The following is an 11740-nucleotide window of genomic DNA, read 5'->3' as shown; positions in this document are numbered from 1 at the left end:
GAGCAGATCCTAATGCTGCCAAACATTTATAGTTGAACTGGGGAGTCTCACCAACTGTGAGCTGGGGACCAACTGGGTTGTGACAGCTAAGAGCATAAACCACAGCTGCCAGGAAGGCCAAACAGTGATCTTTGACTGCAGCTAACTTGCCTGTCTAGGCTCTGATATTTTTCTTAAATTAATATCTTCTGTCAGGATGTGCGCTAGTTCATCATGAGTGATATAACACTTGGCATTTGTCCTCTTAAATCACACTGTCAGTATTTGCAATTCAGGCTAGGAAAATAGGCAAGAAATATTTGTGCGGTAGACCTCCTGGGGCCACAAAATTTGGGAGGATTAGTTAGATTTAGTTAGTGACGTGAAATGGTCTTTGTCAGACTCTCCTTGCAGAACCTCAGATGTGTTGGCTAACCCAATGCAGTCCTTACAGAAGAGATTCCTTTAGCTGAGGCTGCCACCTCTGAGTCCACAAAATAGTTAGAAAAGGGACTGCTTGACAAAAAGTAAATCTTCATGTATTACTGTGCCCTAACCCCCTGCAGCAACCTGTCACAGAGGACCTGGGGCTGCTCCACGTGTTGTGTTTACAGGACTGCTTTCATTTAATTCTGCTGCTGCATGCTGTTAGGTAGAATACTTCTCTCTGTGCAGTAGAAATAATACTGTAACATTTCAGTAATAGTTTTTGTTAATTCAAAGACATAAGTGGGAATTTCTGAGAACAGAGGAAAATCCATTAGAGACCGAAGTAGGATGCATTTTTGTCTCTCTGTCACTGATTTCATTAAGGTTGTGTCAAGTGTAGTTGATATTATATAAAGCAGAAAAGTCAGAAAACAATTTTGGTTTGTTGGCTTAAAAAAAGCAGGATCTCTTTCAGGAAAAAAGCTCAGTAGCTATTACAGCATGGCTTTTTTTTCTTATTAAACAAGTAATGCATTTTTGTTTAAATAGAGGAAAGAACAGACTTTATTGTTCAGGAATCTGGATGGCATTAGCAACTGTGTAAATTAGTTTAACTTCGTTGATTTCTGCAGAAATAAACTGATTCATCTCTGCTAAGAATCTGGTTCCATGGGACTTAAAGATATCGGCTTGAAAAATCAATTATTAGTAATGTTTAAGGTTCAGATAGCAGTCATCGAATATTTGCTTACTGGTCTACACAACATCCTTTCAAGGTAAATAATTTTACTGTATGTATATAAGTCTGGAGAAATAGATAAAAATCTAGACATGATGTTTATGATTAAGCAACAGATAAGATGTAGGAGGTGAGGTTGCCTGTCCTGAACTGTACAATGAGAGCTGTGGTTACACAGAGTAGCATATGCCTGCCAGCCCATTTTCAGGCCAGGGATCTGGTGTCATGTTGTCACCTGAAATAAGGTAGATACAGTTCCCAGGGTCCTGGTTATGGAATGGATCTCAGATTCAAAAGGTCAGGTTGATTTGGTGAATGCAAGCAACACATGGTCTTTGTTTTGAAGTGATGCAGAATATATGGCTATTCTACAGCTGTTAGTGTATACATATACATAAATAAAATACATGTCATATCATGTGAATGGTTTAAAAGAACCTTGTGATTTTTCTGCTGGTGCCATTGCAAGGATGTCCCCTCTATGCTGTTCTGTTACCTCTCACCCTGCTGTATTGACCCATTTTTTTCCCCTTTACCTAAAAGGTACAGTTAGCATCTGGATGCCTGTGACTGCAGTCTTCTATGTGCTGCTTGTGATCCAAATCCACCTGTGGCTGCTGGGCAGCCCTGCTGTGTCCATACTCCTGTGTTACATGGGCTTGTGCCTGCTTTGCCCCCCAGAAGAGGAGGTCAGGAGCAAGATCCTTGTTAAATTAATTGAGCCCTGTTGGCTGCATCCTTGGTGCTGATGGTATCATGTGTGATACAGGGTTGGGGTCTATTCTGGGCTTTATTCTTGCAAAAGCTATGGTGTTTTCCCCTTCAGTATCAGGGAGCTCAGATGTTCTTGCTCCTGTGAGTGTGGTCACCATCCTGTGCAGGAGGAGCTGTGTTGAGATCACGGCTCTACCAAGGTTTCCAGTAGCTGAAAATAGTGTGGGTTGGGTTTTTTTCTTTATTTCACTGTGTAACGGTAAGACTGCCTGCTGTGAGCTCTCAGCATGCATGCAAGGAAGGCAGCTGCTGTTCTGTGCAGCGGTACCCAACTCACTTGACATGAAATTGGTAAACCACGATGCAGGCCTTGCCCCGGTGTTGTCCTCAGAGCAAAACCCTCTAAATGAGTGCCTGTGAAAAGGTGGGGGTTTATTATATGTGTGCATATATGTAGTAACTTATAATGTTATATGGTATGTTATATATTTAAGTTACCGCTCTGGGTTGGTTAAAGGTGAGAGACAGTGAAATCTAGTGTATGGACCCTGCTGTACTGTCCTCTGTGTGTACTGAGGAAGCACACCCTCGTTTGGGAGGGCAGTGGCTCTGCAACTGCTGCCCTGGCTCCTGTTTGGACAATCATCTCTCTAGAAGCTACTTAGCCCACATTAATTGCAACTATATGTTAGTGTGTGACTCGGTGGCTAAAAGAAGTAGGAGGTGGGAAGAAAAACAATAGAAGGAAAGCGTATCATGTCAGTACTCATTGACAGTATTTAGTCTTAAATGGTAAATTCAGAGGCATATGTAAAATACTGTCTCTGGCACCAGTAAATTGTTCTTTGAGTAATTGTATTATGTACTTCAGTGCTTCTTTGATAAGATGTAATTTGTGTGAGGTGATAGCATGTCAGAAATCCCTAGTGTTTCAAAATCATTCTACAAGGGAAGTTTCTGCTGATGAAGATGGCTGGCTGAAACCTGTAGAGGAGAAAATGGGCTTATTTTGAGGGGGAAAATGTTACTCACAGCTTTATTAAGGCTACCTTTGTACTTTAAAACCTGATACACTTAACTGGTTTGAAATTTAAGGAAATATAGAGGTTTTCACTCTTTGAAAAGAGGAGAGCTAAAGTGTCAGCTGCCCAGACCTCCTTGGGAAGGAGATGCCTTTCCCCACCGTGCCATCTGGATCACTGCCGGAGGGGCCAGGCTGCCCCAGGTAGGTTTCTGAGTGCTCCTCACTTTTGTGGGGATATGGTGAGCTGCGTTGGTGGAAACGGGTAGGAAGAGAAGGAGAAAGCATCAGGAAAAATGACAGCATTTCCCCTTACTTGTTGTTAAGAGGCCGTATACTATCCCCTGCTTATGATTTCTCACTTTCAAGTGTGTACTGTTTTTTGTTGGAGTCTTTCTGGAAAAGTAAAGATGTGGATTTTCTGGTGGTGTTTTTTCTCCCAGACTTTCTCATTTGACAGCAACAGACATTCCTAGTTCATAGAAAGCAGGGGTGAGAGGGTCTCCTCCCTGGGTAGTTCTGGGCACAGGGCTTGCGCAGAGCTGTAACTTGGCTGTTGGAGTCAACCCTATTGATCCAAAACACGTGTTTGTAATACGTGTCAGAACTGAATTGCAGAGAATAGGCTCTGTGTGGTGTTCATGCAGATTAATTGTCTTGCTGTTGATCCTGAGCCAAAATATTTTGAAGTGGAAGAGACTTGGAATTGCTGGCTCTGATAGCATTTTTAACTTAACTGTTTTGTTTCCTAGCTGAGTCACAGAAGCCAGACGGTGTTTATATTGAGTAACCTCATTATACAAAATGACCCCTAAGATGATGATAGTGCTGGAAGGCTTGGACATCATGGAAATACTTGTTAAATTTCCTCCATATTTATTATTTGTCAGGGTAGGCAGCCTGAGATCTCTGCAGGGTTGGCATTTGCCTTCAGTTTAGTATCTTCATGGTATATTCCATGCAGAAATAACAAAACCAGGCAAATACAGGTGGATGCCAGGTATTATTTTCCCATTTATTGCTACTGTATTAAATACACCAGAAACAAATGTGTTGTGCAATAATTTGGTTAAGCGCCAAGAACAGCATCTGCATTTGCATTCTGTGAATTAAAAAGCAATCTGTTGCTAGAGAGGAGCTTGTGTATTCATTTCTAGCTCAAAATACTCTTGAGATATTTCACTAAAAATATTGCATGTCTAAGGCCTGTCCTTCCTCATGTCTCAGATAAAAGTGGCCATACAGGTGCTGTCTGAAAAGAATAATTTCTAACTTCTTGTGTCACTTGCCTCATCTTGCTCTGGAGAAACAACTGTTCTAAGATGGTTTGATGGAATAACTACTTTTTTTTTTTCCTGTGTGAAGCTTTTCTTAGTAAAACTAAATCCTTGGATTGTTTTACTTTCTATTAAAAAAATGGCAAGATTTTGCTTAGTCTTGTTAGCATGGGTAGTACAGAGTGGTACAGCAAGATCAGAGTTGTGCTATTTGCAACAGACATAAAGGTTTTTATTGCAACTGAGAGAATGATGATGCTGGGTATCTTGGTTTGCCAGCCTCTTGGTTGGTTCTTTTAATCGACATCATCAAAGTCTGAAGTTCATTGGGACTGAACTGAACTACCAGCCTGTTGCAAAACTGTGTCGTCTTCCATCTGCAAGAAGGTGAATTTTGGGTGATGCTGATATACAGCTCTTGCATGGCCTGGGCTAACTGTAAACATTATGAGCCTTACCAATCTCCTTCCTGAAATGTGCTCTGGATTTTGTTGTACAAGAATATAAAATTGATGAAGTTCTGGGTATGACGGGTTTGCCATGAAAGCTTTATGTACATCTGCAGTGGTCTGTAGGGGAAACTGTGCTGTGACATCTTGCTACAACATACACAGTGCTTCATCCAGATAGGCAATGGAGTGAGCTGATTATGAGTAGCCTACTCTTCTCTTCCTTGTGGATACTTAGAAATGAGGGCTGTGTAAAGAGTAATCAGGCTTTTGCTGCCAAGAGCTCAAAAACTGATGAGTTTATGTGAGCGTATTATACTTTGTAAAATGAAAATAAGAGCCTGAACCTGTAAATACCAGCTGGGACAGTGAGTGCCATTTTAGTGGGCTGTATAGATACTGTGCTGGAGCAATGCCAGATGTGACTTAGATATACAGGTGGTAAGTGGAGATTTTTGAAGTGATGCCTGTTGCTGTTTTGTCCTGGAATAAAACCTGTATTTTTTCCTACTGAGCCTTCAGCTTAACATGGCTGTCACTTGCAGCTTTGCTGGCCATGCTGTCCCTGAGATGGCAATTTTGGGGAGCCTTGATGAAAAACAGTAGAGATCAGGTGGAGCAGCAGCTCCCAGACTCTAATACGACCATAGGCATGTAGGTGGGAGTAGTTTTTCCTCCCACTCTTTCAAATAAAACAAGCAAACAACTGTGAGTGGATGTTCACTGGACCAAAAGGACCTGTGTAACAAAAGGGAGCAGTACCCAGTGAAAGCTAGCCCAGGGCACGAGCACCTTTTAAATCATTTGCCTCTTCTCTGTCCTCCTCACTGTATCAAAAGATGAAAGCTTTCTATCTCAGCTCAGTCTTACTAATTAAACCGGTCAGCTCCCACAGCAGCAGCTGGATCAGCCCCACCTCTGCTTTTAGCCTCTCCAACATGCTGCACTTTAAGATAATGTGGACTCCGGGAAGGGTTTTTGAAAGCGTGCTGCATTAACTTCCTCTGCTTCCCTTGAAGCCAGGGATTAGAGTCAGCCAAGTCCTCTGTGCTTTTGAAACATCTCCCCTGAGCTTGTGTGACCTTCAGACAAAGGCACGGTTAAAACAAAGGGTAAAAGCCACAGTTGGGTAAATTGCTATAGCAGTAGCATGGCTGGAGGCAGCAGAACTTTACCGGATGAGACCAGGAGAGTATTTGGCCTGGAGTGAGGAGGCAGTAAAGGGAACAGCCCCCTTGAAAAACATAAAAGTTAATTGTTATGCAAAAGTGGTACATATTTTTCAGGTCTCAAAGATCAGTGCTCATAACTTTCCCATAAAATGTGCAGCTGGCCAATATTTCTCACTTTTTCCTGAGTGAATTGAAAATTAAGACCTTTTTCGTGCTCTCAGATGAAACTTTGCAAGAGAGCTGCTCTGAATAAAACCTTGGGGCTCGGTGGGAGCTTAGCTGGCCCCTAGATGTCCATCAGTGAGACCCATAGCTAGGTGTCTCCCCTCTGCTGCCCCTGGGGTGGTGGTGGGAGGTGGGGATGCTCCTGGGCTGTCCAAGCAATTGCAGCCAGGTTCACCTTTGCTTCTCCTGCTCCTTCAGCTTTTTACCCTAAATTGTCAGGCAGGGTCTTCTGCTCTGCTCACCCTCTCCACGGCAGGTCTTGCCGTATCAAAATTTGGCCCCAGCAGGCTTCAGCCATAGGGGACTGCAATTGATCACTTGACCTTTTGTGTGCCATCCAAAGCCTGATGGAGCTGATAGAGTATGATCCAAAGTTCATTGAAGCCCTTCTAAGTGCTGGATTTCTCTTGCTGTGAAAGAGCAGATCCTGATATCCTGGTTTTAATGCTTTTTTTTCTTTTTTTTTTTTGGTCAGCACCCCTGGAGGTTTTATTTGCTTCAGCTGCTTTCTTTGCAAACTGAGGATTCATTTAGCTGAATCCTTGTCAAGTTGCTTGAGCTGAAATTGAGATGCAAATGTACAGCAGCTATTCCTATTTTTTCAGACTTAGAAAGCGGGCACTGGAAAGATAAATTACTGTAGTTCCCTTTAAGCACATATTGCTGAGAAGCAAACACTAAAACATCAAAATAAAGCCTTTTTTTTTTCTTCACTCTTTTTGAAGCAAGAATGTAATTATGCTCTCTGGATCTCACCAGAGCACAGATCAAAGGAATTACTTAATTGCTCTTGGCTTTTTTACTGTGGCTTTGAGTGGTATGTACAGTGTTTACATGGATGCCACAGGATGTAGCTGTCACTGCAGGGAGTAGCCCTGGCACCTGAAGAGGGCTCAGTGGTTGCATGGGTGCACTCTGCCCCAACCACCCTTGTAGCACTGAGAGGAAGGAGGAGCAGCAGCAGGCCCTAGAGAAGTAGGGTGATCCTGCTCCCTGCTGCTGACCATCTCTTCCAAGACAAAGGCGTGTGATTAGGGGAGAATGCCTGCAGGCTGATGGTAAAATGAAAGCTCGTATCAAAAGTTGCTTGTAGCTTCAGTGGTTGCTTGACTTTTCTCATTTAGGATTTAAAAAATACCTCTCTGAGTCTTGGGGATGCCTAAAATGCAAGTTCCATTACTCATACTTTCTCCAGCGGGGCAAACTGGATCCTAAATCCAAGCACTGACAACCCTCAGTTTGGAATCTGGCAGTGGGTACCAGCTCATTCTTACTAGTACAACAAGGAGACTGAGGAGAGGCAAGACTTAATATAAATTTTCACATAGGAAAACTTGAAAATAAAAAAGGAAGACTTGGCAAAAAGACATTTCAAAACGGAAAGCATTTTATATTTCCTCACAGAAATGTTCCCCTATTTTAAAAATGAAATGGTTCCCTCCTTGCCTTTCTTCTGAATGCATGACCCTCTTGCAAGGCAAGTTATAGCACTACTTTGTTTCTAATTGCAGGGAAAACTCCTGTTTCTGATCCACACTCTGGTACTCGATAGGCTTTGTGCAATTGTTCCTTTCATGGTACTCCTGGTACAATCAGTACATCAAATGAGCAGAGAATTTGTGACAACAGATTTCAATACAAAGGAGCTGTATAATGTGGTCCAGAGGAGGATTCTGTGCTCTGTGTTCAGCTGTGGTTGCAGGCACTCGCCTGCCAGCCCTAGGTCAGCACCTGAGAGTGTAGGGCTGGCTGTGGGAAAAGCTCTGGCCACAGCTCCCCAATTTTCCCATCAGAAGGCTGAAGGAAGAGGCTGAAGAGAAAAGCTGACTGTGGAAAGGAGAGATGGAAAGATGAAGAAAAAGCAATGGTCTGAGTGGGGGGAAAAAAAAAAAAAAGAGGGTGGCTCTTGCAGGTGCAGGAGCTGTGGCATCACATGGGGTCCTGGCCATGCTCAGCTTTAAAACCCAAATTCTGAGAAACCCCTGGGTTAATGCAACACAGTATTTGGTCAGGTCCCAGATCCACATGGATCCAGTCTGACCCATGTGCCATGTAACTGAAAGCCAGCTTAAAACATGCTCTGTGGTGTAATCGTGGTGGTGGTGGTAGGTCTTTGGCTTTAGCCAGGATGTCTTTGAAGAATGAATTCTGGTAGTTGTCATGGTGGCCTCACAGAAATCTGCAAATGTAGATTTGTTACACTGCAAAAAAAGAAGCCTTTTGTGAGCAAGGGTGTGAGAAATAAATTGCTAATTTTCTTGGGTTAAATTAAAAATTTTCATTTGAAAAATTTTCATGAATTATGTTCTTGGTCATTTGTGCTTTTTCCCAGGCTATGGGAGAAAAGCTTTCAAACCATGCTACGGATGCAACTTGTTTGCCAAAAAAGTAGGCTTAAACCAGTTTCCCTGCAATTAACAAGGGTATTAATTAAAATATGTAATTATGGAGCTCCCTTAGAAAGTAACCATAGGATGCATAGTCATTTCTCTATGGCTCTTCTTAATCAAGAAGAGAGCCAAAGAAACTATGTTAATCGCAAAAGTGAAGATTTTTTTTAAGAACATACTGATTGATAAGGACCCAACTGTCATTGATTATCACTGGGAGTTTTACACACAACAGTCTTTCGCACCTTTCAAAATCTGCCTGAAATGGAAAAAACATGAATCCTTTCTAAGTCTGGGCAATGAGGAAGGGATGGTAATTTGTCTGCCGTAATTGCATGGAGGTTTAGTACTAGGAGGATTTGAGCTGCTGTCTGGGCACCTGCAAATCTTGAATTCCTGCCATTGCTACTGGTTTGCTGACATAAAAACTGCTTGCCAGATAGCTTGGCTGGAAACGCTTTTACCTTAACTAATGTAGACAATCCCCTGTCTGGTTTAATCAAAAATCCCCTCAATGGCGCTGGACATTGTTCAGCAGAATACCCCTAATAAAAAAGTACACTTCTTACTGTTGCTAGAGGGGTGTATAATCTGGCACATCCTATTAAACTGAAGGACTTGCACCTAACTTCTGAGGTTTAAATAACTACCAGTATATTTATTAAGATTTAGCTGCAGAGCTGTTACAGGGCTTTGCTCTGCCCCTCATCCAGCTGGAGGAATGAAGACTGGAGTGCACCGCTTGTCGTGGCAGTTTGGCATGTTCACAGCACTGTATGCTTAATTACAGCCCCATTCACAGGCTCCGAGTGAAAGCAGTAACCAATAAGGGAAACAACAAGTTTTTATAATTATTTTTAGGAAAAAGCATTTCCACAAGAGGAGATGGAGAAGAATCTTGAACCTGATGGTGCAAGCCTTAGCCGAAAATCCTTCGTGATGAATCCCACAGAATGCTCAGGGTTGGGGTGGTTTGTTGGAGGTTTGTGGCCTTTGGGATTGCCCAGCTGAGCAGAGGCCAGGGAGCAGCATCCTTTCCTTAGGGAGATTCTTCTCTCCAAGGGATGAAGAGCTGCAAAACAAATAGTCTGACCCAACTCTGCAGCAGCTCCTGGTGGTAGATCCTCTCTTAGGTTATCCAAGGCTGCTCTTATCTCTCAGTTAATTCTCTCATTCCAGTTTAATGACTGGTTTGAAATGTATTTGTTGAGCAAGCAGTAAATCTGTCATTCTAGCAAGTGCTTGCTTAATTGAGCTGTTCAGTCCTGGGAAGTCTTTGTTTCCTTTCAGAAGATAAATAAATACCATTTACCAACATATTTCTTCTTCCTTCCTGCCTCCATTTATCCTTTTCTCAAGCTAAAGATTTCTAGGCAGTGGTATTCTTCATCCATTCCACATCCCTTGTTGGATGTGTACAGGCTGATGGACAGGGTACCACCAGATGGGAATCCCTGTGGCAGGGAACAGGGTGGGAGCAGCAGCATGGACCCAGCAGCTCTGGTTGCTGCTCCCTGCCTGTTCTGTGTGCTCCCATCACTCAGGGCTGCTGCTTGGCTCTGCTGAGGGTTGCTCCAGGTGGCCTAAATTGGAGCAGCCCTAGGCATTACTGAGGATAATGTGAAGAAACACAAGAGTGGGTATAACTGCTTGTCTCCTCTGCTGGTTCCGTTCAGCTCAGTTACAGCCCGAAATCAGGGCCAATTTAACAATTATTGTTAAATAAGGCAGTTTCTGCAGGAGTCAGCTTGCAGGCTCCCATGGATCTCACTCAGAATTGTCCTTTCGGGGCATGTCAAGGTGTGCTTTTTCAAAGCCCTTGGTGGTGTGCAAGGCTGAACTCTCTTCAGAGCACCTGGCTGTGAAAGATGCACATGCTTAGTCTCTGGGGCCAGCTCTCCCTGCTGCCCACACACACCTGTATGTAGCTAATGGAGCTCTTAAGCTGTGACCAGGAGGCTGCCAACAGCCCTTAAAAAATAATTTTTTAAAAAAGCAGAATTTTCTTCTCTTGCTGCTAATTAGATCAATAAGGATCTTATTCACTAGTTATTGAAAGAGACAGTTGTAAACTAATGAGGCGTGCACTGGCTGAGCACTGATGCTTTCTCTCCTGCCCTTCATTTTCCTCCATGCGGGAGGAATCGCCTGGGCAGCTGCAGTCTCGGGCAGCAGCGCAGCACAGCTCCTGCAAGAGGGTGATTTCTCTTCGCAACCTTGGTTCCTGCAAAACCTTGCTGCTGCCTGTGATGCTGCAGAGGTGAGGTATGGAGGGTGGGTAGGCTGCAGCCTGCCAGGTGATGTCTTGCTATATTTAGATCTTTGCTCAGAGGGTAATGTTGTGAATAGGTGAGAGCTGGCTGGGAAGGAGCAGGACAGTCAGCTCATCTGGGCTGCTCTTATTGCATGTGTTAATGCTCTGCTGTCTGCGCTTAAGGCCATATACGTTAACCTGAACGTGCATATCCCAGTGAGTGCCTGTTGGGATGCTTGCCCATCCGGTGATCTATTGCATTCAGCTAATTGGAGAACAACACTATTTGCTGTTACAATAATTTTCAGTGTCAAATATTTTACTGTTAATTTGAGCACGAGGCTTTCTTTAATGCTGTTTAGGGCTTTGAAGTTAAATTGCAGTTTCATCAGTTGCATAATAAATCACTTAATGGAATTCCCCAGTTGTTTTAAATTACATCTATAATTTCCTAAAAGAATGTCAGGCTCATTGCTGTGATGGAAGCTGGAGGATCTGTCACAGTTTACTAGAAATGTAAACTTCCTTAGTAGCTTGAAGTACAGCTCCTGTTTCCTGGGCATTTCAGAGGGGAGCTTAGCAAGGTCTTGCCTGAGCTGTGTGTGGTGCCTGCAGAAGCACAAAGCCGTTCTTAATAGCCACTCCTGGAGATGGGCTGATGCTGGCAGCTAAAATCACAACTGATTTAAATTTCAAAGCAGTGCAGGCTGCTAGTGGGAAGTCGGGACCCACTTCCAGGGTATTTTCTCTGGTGAGGAACCTCTGCTTTGACCCTTTTGGTCTGAATATGGCTGAAATCTCCTGTTCCTGCAGAATGACATCATTACCTAAGCAATTCAGTTGTCTTCTGAAAAGTCATTGGGGTGACTTTAAGAACATGCTCGGTCAATTGCAGCATGAACCTGAGAGAGAAAAATCTCACTCCAAATGAAGATCTTAATGTTGCTAACCAACTCACAACTGAGAAATGAAAATAAGTGAAATAAATAGTACTGTGAGTTTTTTGGTGCCATGGTAGCAAGGGAAGGCAGTTTGTGCTGGTTTTTGTTTAGTTTGAGTGCAGATGCGGGGCCTGGCAGATAGCGCTGCCC

The 11740-nt window shown here is 43.2% G+C and overlaps 1 protein-coding gene across 5 annotated transcripts in view; it reads left to right on the top strand.

Moving 5' to 3' along the window:
- Positions 1–11740, top strand: part of KCTD16 (potassium channel tetramerization domain containing 16) — an 88200-nt gene that overhangs the window by 41789 nt on the left and 34671 nt on the right. The window lies entirely within an intron of this gene.

Source organism: Falco punctatus (genome assembly GCF_963210335.1).
Source record: "Falco punctatus genome assembly, chromosome: 8".
Taxonomy (NCBI): domain Eukaryota; kingdom Metazoa; phylum Chordata; class Aves; order Falconiformes; family Falconidae; genus Falco; species Falco punctatus.
The sequence above is the reverse complement of the archived record's forward strand: the minus strand, read 5'-3'. Positions and strand labels throughout refer to the sequence as shown.